This window comes from Corvus brachyrhynchos, unplaced genomic scaffold, assembly GCF_000691975.1.
Source record: "Corvus brachyrhynchos isolate BGI_N302 unplaced genomic scaffold, ASM69197v1 scaffold101, whole genome shotgun sequence".
In the NCBI taxonomy this organism is placed as follows: Eukaryota; Metazoa; Chordata; class Aves; order Passeriformes; family Corvidae; genus Corvus; species Corvus brachyrhynchos.
In genome coordinates, this window is record NW_008237239.1 from 18,290,655 (window position 1) to 18,298,069 (window position 7,415).

At 50.2% G+C, this 7,415-nt stretch overlaps 1 long non-coding RNA gene across 5 annotated transcripts in view; it reads right to left on the minus strand.

The window, feature by feature from the left end:
* Positions 1 to 7,415, minus strand: part of LOC108445622 — a 23,810-nt gene that overhangs the window by 14,401 nt on the left and 1,994 nt on the right. For 2 of the 5 annotated variants that reach the window (XR_001860561.1, XR_001860560.1), the window contains one exon: positions 1,226 to 1,328. This is a non-coding gene — a long non-coding RNA (uncharacterized LOC108445622). Of the gene's footprint in view, positions 1 to 1,225; positions 7,409 to 7,415 lie in introns of those variants that run through there. The other 3 variants (XR_001860563.1, XR_001860562.1, XR_001860559.1) reach the window with 3 other exon arrangements.

Here is a 7,415-nt window from a genome sequence, read left to right on the forward strand (position 1 = left end):
AGGAATGTGGGAGGTTGAAATACGTGTTTGCGAAAGTGCCAGGTAAGAGCAGGAAAGAAACTAGGCATTGGAAGGCAGGAGAGTAGACGGAAAAGGTCAGAATTACATTGTCTGGGGGAGTAAATGCTTCAACCCTGTAATCAAACAGAAAAAGTCCTATCACTGGTGATTAAAAACTCAAATTAGTACCAAACTAAACCTACTGCATGTGCCACCACTCTTTCTAGAAGCACAGGTGCCACATTCTTCTCTGTAGGTCAACTAGCAGCAAGGGTATGGCTGCAGGCAGACCTTCTCCAGCTCTGCTATTCTATCAGCAAGACTGTCCAAAACCACCAGAGTGAGGAGAAATGCATTGCTGTCACCACATTTCCACCTGCTCACTGTGTTTTCTCTCATTAGCCAGCCTCAATATTTCCAGCCTCCATGTTCTCCCATTCCTAAGAAACCTGCAATGAAAGGGAAAAACTCACCCAAGCACTAAAATAATATTGTTTTAAAGACAGAGCAGTCACCACAGAGTCCGGCCCTTACTCCAAGAGCTGGGATCCGGTGGAGACTCAGGGATTTTTTTTTGCCACGATGGCCTCTGTTTTCTCACCGTAGGCCTGGTATGAGGAATGGGAGCTCCCTGGTGGCAAAACGTGAATTTGCAAAGATGGACTCTCACTGGCCCCTGCTCATATGGAAGTCTCGGGATAACAGGAACACAGTCCTGTGCTGCCCTCTCCCAGGGCACTGAGACCAGTCACCCCTGAGCACTGAACACGATGGTGTCTGGTGCAGGTGTGCCTGTTTCAGAGCCCAGCACAACTCCCAGCTCCTCCTCACAACCCTGCATCCCTTTCTCCAGCCCAGGCATGCACACCGTGCTGGGACACACATTCACAGGCCAGGAGGTACCTGTGTTGGGTTAATGACAAAATCAACAGCAACCAGATTACTGTCACCCATTCAGCTTTCACAACACCCCAAAACAGAACCAAGACCCAGCCACAACCCAAGGGAATTTGGGGGAAAAAGAGGTTGGACTGCCATGATTTTCACAAAACAAGAGGCCTCCACTTTTTCCTACCTGATTTTTAGAACTGCCTTCTTAGGCAACAGTCCAGATCAAGTGCCCAGCAGCCCTTAAATAGTTAGGGACCCCAGGGGATCTGGAAGAACCAAACCACTCCACCTCACACAGACAGTACACATACAAGGTTTACTCCTCAAGGCCCACCTTGACATCTGGTTCTGAGCTGGGTCCCACCGCTCCTCTCTGCCTGAAGATCAGCAGACCCACAATCTGGACACTCCTGGCATATCCAGTCCCTCCAAGGGATCTGGAAAAGAGAGAAAACAGAGGCATGTCACCAAGCCTTTCTGGAATGTGCTCTGCCCTGCAGCCCCAGCACGCAGATGAACGATGCTCATGCAACCGTGGACAGCGCTTTAAACCCCAGACCAGGGCAGAGGTTTCCTGCCCAACTGCACCTCCAGAAGGTGTAGCAAATGCCAGGAATCTTCACGGATTCAGATGGAGATGAGTCAAAACCAGAAGGGATGAAATCCACAGAAAGTTATTAAAAGTAGAGGCACAATGCCAAACTCAGGCCATTCCTGCCTGCACGTGGGAGGTTGTCAGACCATCTAGATGATCTCCTGCTGCCTGCTGACTGCCTTTGTCTATCCTCCCCAGGTATCTCCTGCCAGGAAGAGGAGACCAGACTAGACAGACCTCTGATCCAACCCAGAACAGCTCTAAAGGGAGCAGAGCTGTCACATCTCAGGCTGTAGCAGAGCCTGCCCTTGGGCAATGCCCTCTGCAGCTCTCTAATCCTTCTTCCCAGACTGAGAAATTGCACCATGCTCCAGGAATGACCCAGAGCTGGACAAGTTTGTCAGCTTAAGCCTCTCTATAAGAAATAGTCACAGCAGCTGGGGAGAGACAAGAACAGCAGACAGGTGGACAAAGCCACAGAGGCTTCCGAAGGGGGGGAACAGAGGAAAATAAAAAGGAGACAAAATATAGTTGGAAACTGCTAGTTTGCATCTGACTGAGAAAGTCAGGAGTGCTCTCTGACAGACGTACAGACAAATTCCTTTCGTGCCACCAGATGGTGCCGTGCCTTCAGTCACCAGCAGGCAGCTGGTCTGGGACAACAGCCCTCCGCTCCCCTCCACTGCGTCCCATGGGCACTGCCCTCAAACTGCTGGGAGAAGGGAAGAGACAGCCTCGCCCTGTCCCAGGGCCCCGACTCCCCAGCGGAACATCTCCCAGCTGCAGGGCCACTTCCACCCTGAGCCGGGGTGAGGCTGACGCTGAATCTGGGACTGAGACAGTCGGGATCCGGGAGAGGAGTGGAAATCAGCCACCTGCCTGGAAGCCGATGGAGCTGGAGGGAAGGTCAGGAGTACCTTTTTGAACACAGCAAGAGCAAAGCATCACATGATGGGAGAAAGACTTCTGTGATGGGCAATCTGACAGGGGAAGCACTGTCCAGGAGCTGTGTTTTGGTAACATTCAAGTCTTTCGGAACCAGCAGAAGTGTCAGAGCCCTAGGGAAGGATGACAGGGTAGCTTGCACCGGGAAGAAGTTGCTCTGGCTGGCCAGATTCAGCCCATACACCATCGACTGGCAACCTATGCCTCCAGGCCCCCTTCAGAAATGCAGCTGTAACCCTGCTCCTTGCCACCACCCACATGCAGCTTGTTGGTGACCACCCATGGAGAGATCTGAGCTGTGCCACTCAGGCAGTGCAAAGGCTCAGAAGGAGACCATTGCTTGGCTGAAGACTGGGAATACACAGGCTCACCCAGCTGATCCATCCCCCCACACCAGCCAGCCTTCCTCCACTCCGTGTGCCTGAAGAGAGCCAGCACACCAAGCACAGGCCACCAGTACAGACTGAGGCACACAGAACAGATCTAAAGAGGGTGGTGGGAATGCTCTATTCACACTACCCTGTTTTTCAGTGGAGACTTCCCCACAGCCACTTCCCCGGACAAGAGCAACCACAGCAGGTATATATAGCTCACCATGACCCCGCTGTCAACCCAGAGCTATAAATACAGCTAGAGCAGAGATACAGCTATCGAGCCACTCTTGACTCCATTCAGAATCTGTGCAGAAAGACCACATCCTGCAGGCCCACAACACAGATAGGAGAGGTAAAGGGAACTCTCAGAGACTCCCATCCACAGCACGCTTGCAGGAAACACAGCAAGACCCTCTTCTTCCCATTTTGTCTCTCTGCAATGTCCTCCTACTCCCCCACCTCACCCAGCACAGCCTAAGTGGCAGTAGTGGTAGGAGTGTTGTCCATCCATGTGTGAGGCTCAGGTTCACCAGGAAAGCAAAGCCCTTTTTGAGACTACCTCATGTATCGGAAGGCAAAAAACCTGATTTGCTTGTTCTCCCCAGCACCACCCATAAAACACTGCTGGCACAGCCAGCTCCCATAGCTCTCAGATCCATGCAGTCCCAGACTGTGGGCAGATTTGTCCTGCAGCCCATCCCAGTTGTGCTCCACAGGCACTGCCAGTGCTGTGGCTTCTCTCCAGTGTCACAGCACATGGCTGTGCTTTGGAAATGAGTGCTTACCTCTCCATACCCACCTCTGCAACTCAGGCCTCCAGTGAATTCTCAGAGCATTCCCCAGAAATCATATTCAATGCTTCTTAATTATCTTTTGTCAGTTTTGAAGGGCCTTTCACTACCCTCTAGCAAATCCTCCACAGGTATAAGGCTGATGTTTTCACTACCCTCTAGCAAGTCCTCCACAGTTAAAAGGCTGCTGTTGATGAACATCCATAATGCTGACTAATATGTCTCATTGCTTCCTTTTTCATTACCCCATGCATTTCTTATGGTTAGACAGTAAGCAGATTAGGGGTGGGGATTTTCCAGTCTATGCCTGTACATCACCTTGCCCTATACATGGGGTAGGGCTAATTCACCTCCCATCTAATCTTACCCTCGGAAGCCCTCCTTAAAATGAACTCCCAATTCCAACAAGAGCCAAGCCCCCCTCCCTGTTCCAGAGAGCCAAACCCAGACAGGTTCAATAAGTGGCCACAGCCCTGACAAACTCAGACAGGCCTGCAGTTCCCAAGCCAAAACAAGGGTCCATCCTGCAGGAACAACACACGTCCAGAAAGTTTTGTTATTCTGATGCTGCTGAGCACAAACTGTGTTGTAAGAAAACTAAACTGCTACAACAACCTTCTGTCTGGGTTACAGTGTGAGGAGTGGGGGTTCACTAATTCAGGAAATAAAATAATTATTAATGGCATTGCAGATGGCAATTACTAATGGCATCAGCAGCAACCACCTCCACACCTGGAACAAAGCCCACATAAGCCACAAATGCTTATTCTCCAAGAAATCCCTGCAGTCGTGCCGCATTCAGTGTAGCAGCACTATCATCTTACATGCGCAGAGCAGAGATGGCCCGAAGGGTCGGGTGTTACCCGGTAAAGGCAGAGAAGAATTCATCACACCACAAATTTCCTGCCCGGGGCTGTGAGAGCCGTGCAGCCTCTCTGGGCTCAGCCCTCCCCCTCTATAAAAGGGGTTGCACACACAGCCCTGTCTCACGGCAAAAGCTCTAGAGCACAATCACAGAGAATTTTCTGCTGCAAAGCATTCGAGTAATGCAGGCAGAGATGTTGCTTAAAGCTTTACCCACTGCTTCAAGGCCTCTGTATTCAACACGAGCCTCCCTTCTCAGACTGACAGGGATTTAAGGTCCAATTCCCGTGTATGCAGGGAAAACACATCATTGTAAGTTTTGTACATTGCCTGTTCTCAGGATTTAAGCGAGAGTTGAGCAGTGGCCAGCCCTTAAGCTGATTCTGGAGCAAGAGGCATTTCATTCTCACCATAAGAAGTATTTCAGACAGGCTTTAGTGGCAACAAAATCAAAGGGGAAAAAAAAAAAAGCCAGGTAGAAGAGTAGCTTGATGACATTCTTGCTTACTTAAATTGACATGAAGCTGTTCCACTCCTGAGCTACCTTCTTGTGTTATTTCCTCCTTTGTCTTTCTAGTGGAGAAAATGCCCCAGGGGTAATGAAGCATTGAGCTACCTTCCCCATCCCACTCAGTCCAGACCAATTCTGATGAGGCTGATAAAATCCACCCAGTTTTACAGCAGCAGGCAGGGTCAAATTTTAGTCTGGTTGTTCATAGCCTGCAGTTTTCACCACGCGGAAATTAGAAGGATTGCAACCTGCAGCAATTGTGGAAGCTGATAGCAAATTAAAGGGAATACAAGTTCTGGCATTCATCTGTAGCAATTTAGGAACAGCCTTTTCATTACTGTAAAAATAGCAAGTACTGATAAGCAGCATCTAGCTCTGATTCTACCCATACTGTAACACACTAAATCTCAAATTGCAATACAGAAAAAGCAGGAACAATGTCAACGCTTCAAAAACAGGAACCTAACTTAACGGGGGAAAGCAGCTTGTCCAGACTCACGCCATAGGCTATGAGAGGGCTTTGGACCAAACATCAGGTTCTTGGTTCCTGCATCCTGTCTGCTGCACCACCTCCTCAGCAAAGGGATGGAGCATCACAACAGTTCCCAGAAATCGCCCTTAGAGTCTCCTGCCCCCAAATTACCCTTTAAATTTTTACTCCAGTGCACCTACTAAGCAGAATGTTTCAGCAATGCACAGCCATGGGCTCCTCGTGGGGTTTTTTTCTGCCAGTGAAATAGCTATGACTGTAAGGTTTACAGAGACTTTCTGTTCCTGTCTAAAATTATCTTTGCTGATCCTTGCGACGCCAAGACCACAGAGCCAATATTCCATAAGCCCTGAGAAAAAGGCACTGTATTTCAGGCACACTCAGCTAGTGTTGTTACAGCAGCATCCATCACCCACGACCAAAGCTCTGGGTCACCACCGTGCCAGACCTTGCACAAGGGGACACTGCCTGTTCCTTTGCTGCATCAGACAGCACAGAGAGTCAGAGTCTGGGTGCTCGGTGGTCGTTCAGCCAAAGAGGAGCATCTGTGATCCCCGCTCCAACTGCGAGATCAGGGCAAAAGTGGATGAAAAGACGGCAGGTGGATGCAGGCAGATGGGGGAAGCGGGGCTAAGAGGGAGACAACAGCAATTACCATAAGCAGCGGCAGCCTCAGCTCACCAGCTGCCTTGCCGATTGTCTGCCTCCCCAATTTCCAACAGCAAAGCAGCAATTTGCCGACGAGCACAGTCAGTAGCCAAGGCTGCCCCTCAGGACTGAAACTATCAGGGAAAACAAACGATTTCCATGGTACAAAAGCATGGCTTGCAGGGCTGTGATGTAGGAGTTTGCCTAAGTAAGGCATGGAGCACGCAGCTCAAAACAGACACCAAATACTTCAGAGCGAAAGGCTAAAAAAGGAAGGTTTTAGAGGAGGAAATGAGTCAGTTGCTTGGAGGACGGGAGGGGGAGTTCAAATAGCTGAGGCATATAAAGTAAGCAAGTAGTCACCATCTCCAAAGCTAGAAAGTCAGCAAAGTGGATGTATTGATCTCAGGTTTTTGTTGATGTCGGGTCTCATTCAAAAACTGAGTCCATGGGTGACTTTTTATATTGACCATGCTGGATTTTGCAGCGATCCTTCACTGGGCAGACATTTGCCAGCTGCAGTTCGCACTGATGTTTCTGACTGGAGCCGAAGTGGTCACCACAAGCTACAGGATTGCTGGAATTTCTCAGGGTCCCCCCTGGCTGTGGGATGGATTTTTTGGGGGGCGGGGGGGGGAAGTTTCAGGCTGATTGCAAATACCATTTGCCTTAAGAGAGGGAGGGGGATTCACCCTTCATGATGGTTCATCCAAACATACAGCTTGAGCTTCCAGCCTAGCTTATTTATAGCACTAACACTGGGGAAAAAAAGGGCAAAGCTGGTTCAGTATTGAAAAGCAGAAGAGCTAGTAAAAAACCCCTTCCTCTCCACAATGCAATTCACAGCATTCATGTCTGTCATTGTGACAACCTCTCACTGCACTGAGAGGCTGGGGACAAAGGGGTCTCACCCCAAGGAGGCTTTAGCCTTGCTCACCATACACCAGAACAGCGGTAACAGGGTGCACAGCACACTAAGCCAGGGGCGTTGGTGTCACAGTGGCAATAACTTCCTCACCTCTGCCCAGGCCCTTGTCCCATCCAAAAGCTGGCACTGATAGAAAGGGGACTCGGAAATAGAAACAAAACTTCCTCCTGCCCTCACCAAACCAGGGAGCTCCCCCTGGGTTCAGGCACCAAGGCAAGAGCTACAGAACAGCTTCGACAGGACCCTGCTGCAAGGCTGGGCTGAGGGAACCCCAGCACCCCAAAGGGTTGGGGTGATGCTTAAGGTGACAGGCACGTGAGGAGAGGGCTGTCAGGTCAGGGAGCAGCACAGGGCTGGAAAAGCAGGCTCGGTTTCCCT